General features: G+C 33.0%; 1 pseudogene; it reads left to right on the top strand.

Annotated features, from left to right (window-relative positions):
* Positions 1-6203: 6203 nt before the first annotated feature.
* Positions 6204-6322, top strand: LOC111732019 (annotated as a pseudogene).
* Positions 6323-13864: the final 7542 nt, after the last annotated feature.

The raw sequence follows: 13864 nt of genomic DNA on the forward strand, positions 1-13864 counted from the left end.
AAAATTTGATTATAATGTGTTGCACTGAAGACCTCTTTATCTTCAACCTATTTCAGATTATTTAGGCTTCATAAATCTGCTTTTCCCTTCCTCTTCCTTATTCATTTTATTCATTCTTTGCCATCTTCATCTTAAGATACCGAACCTCTTCAATGAAAGCATTATTATCATCTTTGATAGATTTTCTTGTGTGATGTCCTACTGTTCCTGGGACTCAGAAAAAATGTGCTCTGCTTCATTTGCAGTAAGAATAGCTTCAGCAGCAGCATCTAGGCATTCTTCCTCAGGAACTTCAAGAGGACAAAAGCAATTAAAAAGGGATTATATACCCACTTTATTGGAAAAAAATAAAAAAATCCTAGGACTACCAAGTGTTGGAAAAGATGCTGAGCAATAAACTGCTGGTGAGAGTGTAAATTCATTCAACTAGTTGTAAAATTGAACATGTGTACACCATATGATTCATAAATTCTTCTTCTTGTACATACATGAGAATAGTGTTTGTTAAAGGGGAGAATGATACTAATACTTTGTGAGAAAATTACGGTGAAAGGGAAACATTGATCTGAGTCTTTCTCCCCTCAAAGAATTGTCCAATTCACAGTGTGTGGCATAAAGGCCAAACAAAAAGCAGCAATTAGAGCTTGTGGAACTTTTGCTGGACTAGGAAGACCAAAACTGGAGGTCACAGCTACCAAGTGGCTGGGATTTGAATGGCTGAGTTGCCTGCCCGCACAGACTGAGGTCCCAGTTTTCTGGAGAATACAGAAAAGAGAATGAGAGACATAGATAACACAGTGAAAAGGTTTAACACATATGTAATTGAAATCTGAAAAGAAGAGAAAAAGAGGGCAAAAACACTATATGAAGAAATGCCAAGGATTTTCCGCCCCCAAAATGAAAAATGTCTCAAGCTACATGTTCTAGAGGCTATACAAATCTGAAGCAGAATAATGACCATGCAGGAAGAATAATGTACCCCTGAAGATGTCCATATTCTAATCCTCAGAACTATGAATATGTTTTGTTACATGGTAGAAGAGAATTAAGGTTGCAAATGGAATTAAGGTTGTTAATTAAATGAATATAAGATAAGGAGATTATTTAGATACAGGTGGGCCCTTGAAAGAGGAGTAGGAAAGCAGCAGTTTTGGTTAGTGAAAGATGTGACATGAGAATACTTGACCAAACATTGGAGGCTTTAAATATGGAGGAAGGGGGTCATGAGCAAAGGAATGCAATAGTCCTCTAGAATTTGGAAATGTCCCTCAGTTTCAGATAACAAGAAAACTGGGACCTCAGTCTGCAAGCACAAATAGTTGAATTCTGACAACTTTAATGAGCAAAAAAAAAGTAGATTTTCCTCAAAGCCACCAGAATGGAATTCATCCTGTTGACACCTTAATATTAGCCAGTGAGACATATACTGGACTTCTGACCTACAAAATTATAAGATAATAAATTTGAGTTGTTTAAATCACTAAGTTAGTAGTAACTTCTTATGGTAAAAATTAAAAGCTACTATAGCAAGAAAGGAAACCAGACATAGGTCCATCAAAGTAAAACTGATAAATACCAGAAACAAAGAGAAAATTTTAAAGTAACTAGAGAACAAAGACACGTTATCATTGAGGGAACAACGATAATCTTGACAAATGAATTTTCAAAATAATGAAAATAGACAATGGTCTGAGATCTTCAAAGTGCTGAAGAAATATTTTCTAACCAGGCAAATTTTTTTTTCAAAATGAAGGTGAATCAAAGAGGTTTAAGAGAAACAAAAATTGATGGAATTTATAACCATATGACATGCACTAAAAGAAATACTAAAATGGGTTATTTAGGCAAAAGGAAATGACACCAAAAGAAAACAAGGTAATTCAAGAAGGAGTGAAGAACACTAAAAAGGGTTAATATGAGTAAATCTACATGAATATTAGCTATTCAAAACAACAACAGTATCTTCTGGAGCTTAAAATATATGTAATTAAAATACATGATAACAGAACAAAAGGAGGGAGAGTGTAAACGGAATTCAAATGTCACGAGGTTCTTTCTCTGGCAAGTGGATAAAGCACTATTTTAAGGTAGATTTAATATATATATATTTCTATTACAGTTGACATACAATGTTAGTTTCAGGTGTACAACATTGTGATTAGACATTTATGAAACATATGAAGTGATCAACCCCATGTCAAACCTAGTACTCATCTGGCATCATGCACAGTAATTACAATATTATTGACTATATTCCATGTGCTGTACTTTACATCCCAATGACTATTTTGTAACTACTAATTTGCATTTATTAATCTCTTCCCCTTTTCGCCCACCTCCAACTCCACTCCCATCTAGCAACCCTCAAAATGTTCTCTGTATCTATGAGTTTGTTTCTGGGTATTTACTCCAAAGACTTGGAAACTCATATCCGAAAAGATATTTGCATCCTGATGTTCATAGCAGCATTATTCACAGTGGCCAGGACAAGGAAGCAACCGAAGTGTCCTATGATAGATGATTGGCTAAAGAAGCAGTGGTACACATATACAATGGAATATTACTCAGCCATTAGAAAAGATGAAATATTGCCATTTGCGACAACATGGATGGACCTCAAGATAATCATGCTAAGTGAAATAAGCCCGACAGAAAAAGTTGAAAATCACATGATATCACTTATATGTGGGATATAAACCTAAAAGCAACAAATGAATAGGAGAAACAGAACAGAGACTCATGGACATGGACTATAGACTAGTGGTAATCAGAGGTAGAGAGGTGGGGGGAGGAGGGAGGTAGACAGGGTAAAGTGGGTCAAATATGTGGTTACAGAAAGAAATCTAACTATGGGAGGTGAACACACAGTATAAAAATATATATGCCTTACTGTTAAAATGTACAGCTGAAAGTTATCAGATTTTGTTAACTAATGTCACCATAAAAATAAATAAATTTAATAAATAAATAAATAAATAAATAAATAGTAATTGTGTGTCCTATAAGAAACCTTAAATAAGAAATAGAAAGTTAGAAAGTAAAGATTTTGAAAAATATATATCATGTAAACATGAACAAAGTAAAGCTGCTATAGTTATACTAATACCTCACAGAGTAGACTTTAATGGAGGACACATCATGAGAGATATTAGACATTTCACAATGAAAACAGTGAAAGTTTAAAGAAGTACAAATTAGTAGTTAATAGAGGGTCATGGAGATGGAGAGCATGGCATAGGGAATGCAGATAGTAGTAGGATAATGGCTATGTGTAGAGCCAGAGGGAAGATAAAATATTCAGGGGGATTGTTTCATCAACTATATAAATGTCTAACCCAATGTATTATATATTTGAAAGTAATAAAACACCTTAATTGGTATGCGTAAAATAAAATAGCTCCAAAATGCATTAAATGAAAATTGACAGAACTCTAAACATAAATAGATAATTCTACAAACATGTTTGGAGATTTTATCATACCTCCTAAAATGACTGTCAAAATAAGTAGACTGATAGAAGGTATGGTTATAGAAGGATGGATAATAAAACTAACAAATATGCCCTAACATATTTATAACATTGTTTGCAATAAATGTAGAACAGACATTCTTTTCAAATGTTCACGGACTATTTATCAAAATTGACCATATACTCTGCTACATAACAAGTCAACTTTTTCAAATGGCAGAAATTAAAATATTTTCTCTGATCACAGTGGAATTAAGATAAAAACCAATATCAAAAGATAATAGAAATTTCCAAATGTTGGAAAGTTAAGCAATATATTTCTAAATAACCAAAGTAGAAAGAGAGATTCAAAATGGAAATTATAAAATATTTTGAAATAAATTATTATAAAAATACGACATTACAACTCATCCAATGCATCTAAAACCATGCTTAGAGAGAGCTTTAAAGCCTTTTATGTATATATTAGAAAAGAAGAAAGGCTAAAAATCAACAATGTAAACACCTACCGCAGGAAAGTTAAAAAAAATAGCAAATTAAACTCCAAGAAAAAGATGAGGGAAATGATAAGACCAGAAACCAAAGACATAGAAAACAGGCAATTGAGAAGCTCAACAAAGCCACAAGTTGGTTCTTTTAAAAGACTAAGGAAATTGATAAATCCGTAGCAATACTTATAGTAAAAACAGGGAGAAGTCACAAATTATAAGTATCAGTAACAAAAAGGAACATCAATACATAATCTATAAATAATGAAAACATGAAAGAATAGTAATGAACAATAAATTTGATAATTTGTATGAGAAGCACAATTATGTAAAAAAATACAACTCACCAAAACTGATTTCAAAGATGTAAACAAAATCTCAATAGTCTTATACATATTAAAGAAATTAGAATTTCTTTGTAGTGAATTTTCTCTAATATTTAAGGAATATATAACACCAATCTTGTTTGAACTCTTCTAGCAATTAGAAAAAGAAGAAATTACACATTTTCCTACTTGTTTTATAAGATCATTAGAATCTTAATACTAAAATTTGTCAAGGACATTATAAGCAGAAAATACCATAGGCCAAATCTTTTGTGAATTTTGCAAAAATCTAATGAAAAATATTGGAAATATAAATCCATTATAAAGGTAATATATTACAACAAAGTTGGATTTATTATTGGAATGGAGGAATGTTTTGACATTTAAAAAGCAATAATATGATTAATCACATTAACAGAAAAGTAGAATATATGGTCATCACAATAGAGTATAAAAAGTCTGTTATATTCAACAATTATTCACGTGAAAAACTCAGAAAACTAGGAATTGAAGGAAAAATTTTTTAACGTGTTAAAGGGTTTAAAAAACCCAATGCATGACATATTAATGGTGAAATATTGAAAGCTTTCCTTTCAAGATCAGAAATGAAACTTGATTATCTGTATTACCATTTCTAATTAGCCTTCTATTGGATATTCTAGACAATAAATTAAGGGAAGAAAGAGAAATGCATCTTACCTAGATGAGGAAGAAAGAGATAAGTGTTTCATTATTTACAGATAACAGTTGTGTGTTTAGAAATTCCAAGTGTTTACGAATAACTTACTATAATTAATAAATAAATTTAGCAAGTTTGCCAGATATAAGATTAGTATATGTATTGGTCAGCGTTATCCAGAGAAACAGAATCAATAGTATAATATACAAGAAAGGATTTCTTACAAGGAATTGGCTTATGCAATTAGGGAGGTTGAGAAATTCCACAATCTGCCACCTGCATACTAGAAACTCAAGGAAACCGGTGGTGTAATTCAGTCCAAGTCCCAAGGCCAGAGAACCAGGAGCAGCAAGGGCAGGAGAAGATTGATGTCCCAGCTCAGGCAATCAGGCAGGAAGGGCTGATTTCTTCCATCCTCTGCCTTTTTGTTTTATTCACCCCATCAACGGAATGGATGATGCCCACTCATATTAGGGAGGAAAAACTGCTTTATTGGTTCACCTATTCAAATGCTAATTTCATCCAGAAATGCCCTCACAGACACACCCAGAAATACTTTTTAGCCAAATATATGGCAACCCTATAATACAGTCCATTTGACATATATTAACCATCACAATCTAAAAAAAGATTAGTATTTTTATATATTAGCAACAGGTAGAAAATAAAATGAAAATACCATATGCATTAGTTTAAAAAATCATCAAATATCAAGGATTAATATTAATAAAAGATGTGTAAGACAAAGAAAACTACAAAATGTTTGAAATTAACATAGACCTAAATTAAAAGATAATTCTACACGTCTGCTTTACACACAGAAGGTCCTGGGTTCGAGCCCCAGCGGAGCCATGGCCCATACCCTAGGTGTGCCAGGCCTTGGACTCTCCAGGCCCCGGGTGTGCACTGAGAGCGCATGGGAGGAGGCGCCCCACCTTCAGAGATCCAGTTCTTAAGGTGAGATGGCAACATCTGTTGGTCAGGGGTGGAAGTGGGGGGGATTAGAAACATAAAAAATAAATAATTCTACATTGGATATGTGTTGGAAGAATCTATATTTTAAATATGTTAATTTTCTTCGACTTGATCTTAGTTTCAAAATAATTCCAGTAGGCTTATTTTTTATGGAAATTGACAAATTAATTCTAAATTTTACATAGAATTGCAAATGGCAAAAATAACATAGAAAATCTTGTAGAAAAAAAGTTTGATGATTTATAGAAATCAAGATATTTTACAATGTCTACGACCATGCCACACTGAACGTGCTTGATCTTGTCTGATCTTGGAAGCTAAGCAGGGTCGGGCCTGGTTAATACTTGGATGGGAGACCATCTAGGAATACCAGGTGCTGTAGGCGTTTAAAAAAAAAAAAGATATTTTACAAAACAATAATAATTAAACTAATTTCTTAATGTTGTAAATATACAAAAAATAGAACAATAGAAGAGTCCAAAAACAGATCCACACATATATTATCATTTAAGTTGTGACAAAGAATCCATAACAATGCAGTAGGAGAAAATGGTCCTTTCGATAAGTGATTTTGGATTAATGGGGTTACTAAATTGATTCAAATGATCCTTTGTATCTATTTCAAGCAAAATTTAATTCTAAATGGATTATAGATTAAAAGTAAAAGGTGAAAGAAATAAAAGTTATTGAAGATAACATAGGATAATGTCTTAATGACCTTGATGTAGTCAAGCATTTCTTTAAAAGGACACAAAAAGCACTGACCCTAAAAAAAGTAAATTTTCCTTCATTAAAATTAAGACATTAAGAGAGTGAAAAGGCAGGTCACAGAATGGGAGAAAATATTTGGAATACTTGTATCTGAGAAGGGCTTATGTTCCGAATATATACAAAGCTACAAGTCAATAAGAAAAAGTCTACCAAATTATTTTTTAATGACAAATCTTGAACAACTCCATGAAAAATAGGATATCCAAGTGGTCAATAAGACAATAAAAAGGTGCTCAATTTTGTTAGTTATCAAGTAAATGCAAATTGAAATCATAATCAGATAATACTCCACAACCATCGAGAATGCTAAAATTAAAGGGAACACTCTGCGTATTGCCTAATTGTGTTGCCGGATTGCAAACCTTAAGACCCTTGAATAAATATCATTTATTTCTAAAAAAAAAATGTCAAAGAAATACACATGGGTACTCTAATACACTGCAGGTGGGAGTGTAAACTGATATAATTACTCTGGAAAACTGATGTTTTGTATATATTAGAGCTTACCATATTCCTTAGTAATTCTGATCAGATATATAAGCACAACAGAATTGCCAAAAGAAATGTATGAGAATGTTCATACCAACATTATTTGTAGTAAATAACCCAAATGTCTGTCAACAACAAAGTGAACAAATTATGTTATATTCAAACAATAAAATTGTAGCAGCAATGGAAATGAATGGAGTGCTGTTACAAAAAACATAGATTTATTTCACAAATATAATATTGAGCATAAGCTAGATACAAAAGAATATGCATATATGATTTCATTTATATGAAGTTCTAAAATAGGCAAAACTCATGTATAAAAGTCAGAATAGCGGTTTACATCATGGAGCTAATGAATGAAAGGGACATAGGGGAGTTTCTGGGGTGCAAATGATGTTTTATATATTGATCTGGGTGTTGGCTCCATGGGTGCACTTATTTCGTAAACAAAAATATAAAACCGTACATCTGATATACATACACTTTACTGTATGAATGTTATAGTTCAACAAAAAATATTTATACAAAAAACTGGTAACATCCAGAACCAGAAAGGATGTGTGGAAATAGGCATTCTTGTACATTTTTATTGAAATTTGATTGCTGTAATCTCTTTTGAAGATAAAAAATTATATTTGTGGAAATTTCAAATATGCCTATCATTGGCCAAGCAGTTTCACTTCTGGGAACCTGTCTGTGGTAGTCAGTGTCATTGTTTGCCTAATATTTCTGGTTTCCACTCTAGATGTGTGGTTGGATTATTCTCAACCTTCTTGGATTTAGGCATTGCCATGGACTGGTTTTGGCCAGTGAAATTTGAGTAGAAGTGACATTCCCACAAACAAAATAGAAATGACCAATGGTTAAGTAAAAAACAGCCCCTCTATCCAAAAAAAAACAAACAAACAAACAAAAAACAAACAAAAAAACCCCAAAAAACCAACTTATTAACAGTTAGGTAAATCCAAATAATAATAATAATGCAATTTAATTTTTCACCTATTTGGATTTACAAATTAGGAAAAGAAAGACCTAACACAGTGTCAGAAATGGGGCAAAGAACTTGGCACTATTGGGCTCATATCCCAAGTCACAGAGCTAGGAAGTGATTTTTGGGGAAGCCCAAATCAAAACCCACATGTTTGTATTCACAGCAGGTGGGCTTGCTCTCCCTATCATTCATTCTCCACTCATGGTCTACCATCTTTGTGGTAGACTCCTTGAAGGTTGTACCTTCATAGACCATGCTATATATTTTGTCAAAGTTAGTGATATCAAATCACTAATTTTCTCTCACTCCTCCAGTTTTCTGTTTGAAAAGTAGAAATTATAAATCTGTTGAAGCCAGACCTGCAGCTTGCCCTGCTAGTTGGCAAGAAATCAGACTCTGAATCACCAGTCAGCTAAACCACCATGTCTATAATGTAGTCTTTTGGGATTCATGTAAAGTTCTTCTACCATGAGTGAAAAATAAGAAGAGTGGTGTGCAACACAGTGAGGTCAATTTTTAGTGTCATTATTTTTTTCCCGCAAAACGTATCATTTAATTATGATATACTTATTTTTGTTTCTTTTGTATAATTTGATATCACTCCATATCACTTCATAGAGTTCAACCTCAACTATTTTATCAGCCAACTTTAGTATTCCATTGTATGTATGTGTGTATGTATATAGGTAATATACTTCATGCAGTATCATAACTGTTAAGAAAAGAAATTTAGTATCTTCTCTCTCTCTCTTTCCTTCTTGTTCTCTCTCTTTATTTCTCCCTTCCCCTCCACAGTTTCTCTTATCTCTACTTGGAAAGCATAGAAATACTGATAAGTAGCAGCTGCTGAGCAGAGCTAGTCATCTACATAGGTAGATGACAAAGAAAACACCCTCAAGAGAGTCAGACAAGTAGAGACAAAAGATATATAGACTGTACTGCTCAGCTATGGAAAATTTCATTCTTAACTAAAGACAAGGGCGTATATGTATGTGTTCACGTGTGAGAGGCTATGGTGTGTCTAATACAATGAGATATATAATTTTGAGCTCCTTTTCCTCTGATTATAATACTGTGACCTGAAGAGAGAAATGATAAGAGAAACACACTCAAAACAGTTATACAACTCTTGATATGAGGTATATATGCATCACTTTACTCCCAAACCCATGAAAACTTCCATCCTCACCTAACGATAAAGCCATGTGTGTGTGCGTGCACGTGCGTGCACGTGCACATGCGTGTGTAACGAAATGGGGTAGGCTATTTTTAGCTTCAATTTTTTTCTGATTTTATTAATGCTTATTTAAAATCTTAAAAGATGCTGAAAATTATAAAGAAGGAAATATTCGTAACAGTAATCATATCATCTGGAAACATTTGGTGTTAATGTTTAGGTCTATAAAGTTCAACATATCTATTCTATTTGTTGCGGGTTCAATTGTATCCCCCCAAAGGATATGTTGAAGTCCTAACCCCTGTTAACTGTGAATATGACCTTTGTGGAAATAAGGATTTTACAGCTATAATCAAATTAAGAAGAGATCGTTTTAAATTAGGATAGACCCCAATTCAGTATGACTGATGTCCTTATAAGGAAAAAAGAAGAGATGCAGAGACAGAGAAAGAGAAGAGAATGCCATGGGAAGACACAGATGCAAAGGGAGAAGACCATGTGAAGACAGAGACAAGAGATTGGAGTGATGCCTTTACAAGCCAAAGAATGCCAAGAATTGCCAGTAACCACCAGAAATTAGAAGAGGCAAGGAAAAATTCCTTCCCTAAAGCCTTCGAAAAGAGCATAATCTTTGGTTTTGGACTTCTAGTCTCTGTAACTGAGAGAATAAATTTTTTCTTGTTTTAAACCACCTAGTTTGTTGTGTTTTGTTATGGAAGCCCTAGGAAACGAATACACTATTGATAGATTTTTAATAAACAATTTGAAAATGATTAACCCCTCCACAACATATTTAACATCTTTCCATGCTCACACTGTTATAGCATTATTTTGTTAATCAGTTACAGAGGAATAATTTCTGCATATCTTCAAATTTTAAATTTTATTTACTTTTCTGACTACAAACAGTATATGTTTTAGATACGCAAATAGTAGGGAAGATGATTGAAATAAGATTTAATTAAGCTATGACCGCATTCCTAGGTCCCTTTCCAAAATATTATCTATACACTGTTTTAGTATATATTATTTCAGAAATTTTTTCACATCAGATACAGTACCAAGAGAAATGTAACTCTCTTTGTTTCTCTCTCCTTCTGTCACTGTGAAGTGCATATGTTTATTGATATAGTACATTAGCACAAGAATGCTTATTGAAGCATTGCCTATAATGGCAAAATATTAGAAACTAATTGAATGCCTGCCAATGGGTAGAAGCTTAAACAAATTGTATATTCATAATAGCGCTTTTTTCAATTAGTAGAGAAAGAATAAATTACATCTATAATAATGACTTGAAGAGCTATTTATGATATATTAAGTGAAATATGCACTTAATATTGAGAAAAGCATGTAATAATACACAGTAGGCTATCTGGAGTTTGGAGGTGAAGAAGGAAAAGGTGTGTATGTATGTGAAATTATATATATTATGAAATGAAATCATGTATATTTATATGATTTATATGAAATCATATATATTTAATGAAATCATTATATTATTTCATTCCACTGTTTTCAGTGAACACTTAACTTAATAATTCTAGAAGAATATTTAATTACAGGTTGAAAAATATATAAATTTGGAAACTTTTAAATTAGTATGGATAATCAGTTGAAAAATATGCTATTATTATCATTTATTATAAGCTTAAAACTTAAAATAGACTTGTTACCTAAAAGAAAATATAATATGTTACATGAATCTTGAGTATTTAGTGCCATGGACATTATAATATGTTTAACTTATGACTCCTTTCATGGAAAACTCTCTATTTGTAATATACACTTCTTTCCTTACAAGGGCCAAAACATCATTCTAATAATATGAATTGTGGAATTTTATTCATTCAAAAATCCTCATTGATTACATATAAAGTTTAGATAAAATTACTTAGGAATTGCATAGAAGCCAGATTAAAGGATGTTACAAACAGCGCTTTTGAGAGGCTGATTCTTCAGGGTCATTTACTTGCTCTTGCTATGCATTCCCTTTCCAAATTTCTATTTCAGCATGTAATTTTGGACCAGCTCCTGATTAGAGTAAATGACCATTTTTCTACAAAATGTATGACATTTTAGCAAAATGAAATAACCTCTCTCACATTAATTTTCTTCTTGTCAACACATTGCTATCATCATGCTCTTCACTCTAATTTATTGTAGGGACTATAACATTGTCAATATTTCCCAGTCTATTAAAGACTGGTAAATTCCAGAGGACTATCATAATGTGTATGTTGCAAGTGGTACTGCCATGATGTCCCTGAAATTATCTGTAGCAGACTTGACTGTTCATGATCACAGCTTAGTGGATCATAATGTCTTTATGCAACACACATTATATAGAGTAATTAATTGAATGCTTTCTGTGTGCCAGAAACTGTGCTAAGCATTGCACAAGCATAATATCATTTAAAGTAAATAATTATCCAATTAGATATTATTATCAGTACTTTAAACCAAGGCTCAGGGTTTAAGCCATTTGTCAGGTAGCAAGTAGCAAAGCTAGGGCTTGAATTTAGGGTTTGTGACTTCAGGCACACTCTTTATCTATAAGTTATACTACTTCCAATAGTATCCGAGGTATACATTACTAGACTTCAACAGTGTCTAGTTCTCCATTTTATGCACTTTGGAAGGATATATATTTTCTAACCCTCTTATAATTAGTCAGGACCTTCTAAGCAGTTCTTGCCAAGGGGCTGTGAACACAAGTGACACGCTTTGTTTCCAGGTTGAAATATTTAATTGCTAACGTGCAACGTGCAACTCTTTTGCCACCTCTCTTTCCTAACTGCAGCAACTGCAGAGGCCTTGTGTTAAGATGCCAGAGTTTCAAGTTTGAAGCAGCTTGATTACTTAGTCACATATAGAAGGAAGATATTCTGGAGAGTTGTCTGAATCCACAGTGTAATTCATGTGAGTCAGAAGTATGCTTCTGTTGCATTAAACCACTGAGATTGTAGGACTGTTTGTTAGCATAGCCTAACTTAACCTATCCTGATTAATACATAAACTGGTTCTGAGAGTGGAATATTGCCATAACAAAAACTTTAGATATGACATTGGTTAAATGTTTTTGTGTTCGGATTTTTCAGTGACAAAAATTTGGTGAAACTAACTTGCAATAGAACCAGAGAATATAATTAGGAGATTTGTAATTCTAAGAGAAGAGGTTAGAAAACAATGCTTATAGGGAAATATTATAGGGGAAGAAGCTAGAAAACAAAATTTTAGTACTGTTCATAGTAGTGATAGTAGTGTTTGTTGATTGCTGATGGCTTTGATTGCTGTGATGGTTGATTCTATGTGTCAACTTGAATAGGCTAAGAGATGTCTAGATAACTGGTAAAATATTATTTCTGGGTATGTCTGTAAGGAAGCCTCCAGAAGAGATTAGCATTTGAATCAGTACACTAAGTAGATTGCCCTCATCATTGTAGATGGGCATCATACATTCCGTTGAGGGCCTGAATAGAACAAAATGGGTGGAGAAAGGGCAATTAATTCTCTCTGCTTGGGATGAGACTCTCATTTTCTCCTGACCTTGGATATCCTGGTGATATCCCAGTTCTTGGGCTTTTAGATTCAGACTGGGAATTATACCATCACCCTCCTACTCTTAGACCTTTAGACTAAGACTGAATTATATTGCCAGTTTTCCTGGTTCTGCAGCTTGCAGATGGCAGATCAAGGGACTTCTTGGCCTCCACAATATCATGAGTGAATTCCTATAAAAACCCTACTTTTATGTATATCTATATATGTCTTATTTGTTCTATTTCTCTGGAGAACTTTGATTAATACAATTGGAGAGAATAATACAAAAAAGAGGTGAGCTTAGGAAAGAATTAGCTGATTTGTAAATAGAAATAAAAGGGAATAGAGAGTACAAGAATTTCAGGTATTTTATGATTGGAAAAACCAACTGGGTTTTAACCTCAAACTATAAAAATAAGATTGAGAGAGATTTGGAGGGACAAATACCCATTAAAATGTTTCAGCATATTAAAATTAGACTAATGGTGTGAAACTCTGTAAAACTTTTCAATTAAATAAAATAGGGCAAAGATTACCTTAGTGATGTGGTCTTTTCACTGAAGAATTACAACCTCAAGTTAATCTACATTAAAAAAGAAGAAGATATGGGGCAAGAAAAAGAAAAAAAAAGCAAACTATAGTAAATCTGAGAACTACGCCTGCAAAATAAGTGTGAGTGTGGTTATTGGAGCATGTTGCTGGCTGAAACCAAGCCTAAGTTTTTGAGATAATTTAATTATTAAACAAACCACAAACCTGAACTAAGAAAGCCTATGAAAAAGATTGAAACCAATCCTTGGGTCAACAAGATTAAAATAATCTAGGCCATCAGATTCAATTTAGGCCATAAGCCTTAAAACAGTCCTTAGGCCACCAAAATTCTATAAACAAGAAGCAGGCTGAGAAAGATGCATACCCCTAAGGAAGACATATTTCATAATTCTCATTTCAGA

This window comes from Pteropus vampyrus, unplaced genomic scaffold (genome assembly GCF_000151845.1).
Source record: "Pteropus vampyrus isolate Shadow unplaced genomic scaffold, Pvam_2.0 Scaffold419, whole genome shotgun sequence".
NCBI classification, from domain to species: Eukaryota; Metazoa; Chordata; class Mammalia; order Chiroptera; family Pteropodidae; genus Pteropus; species Pteropus vampyrus.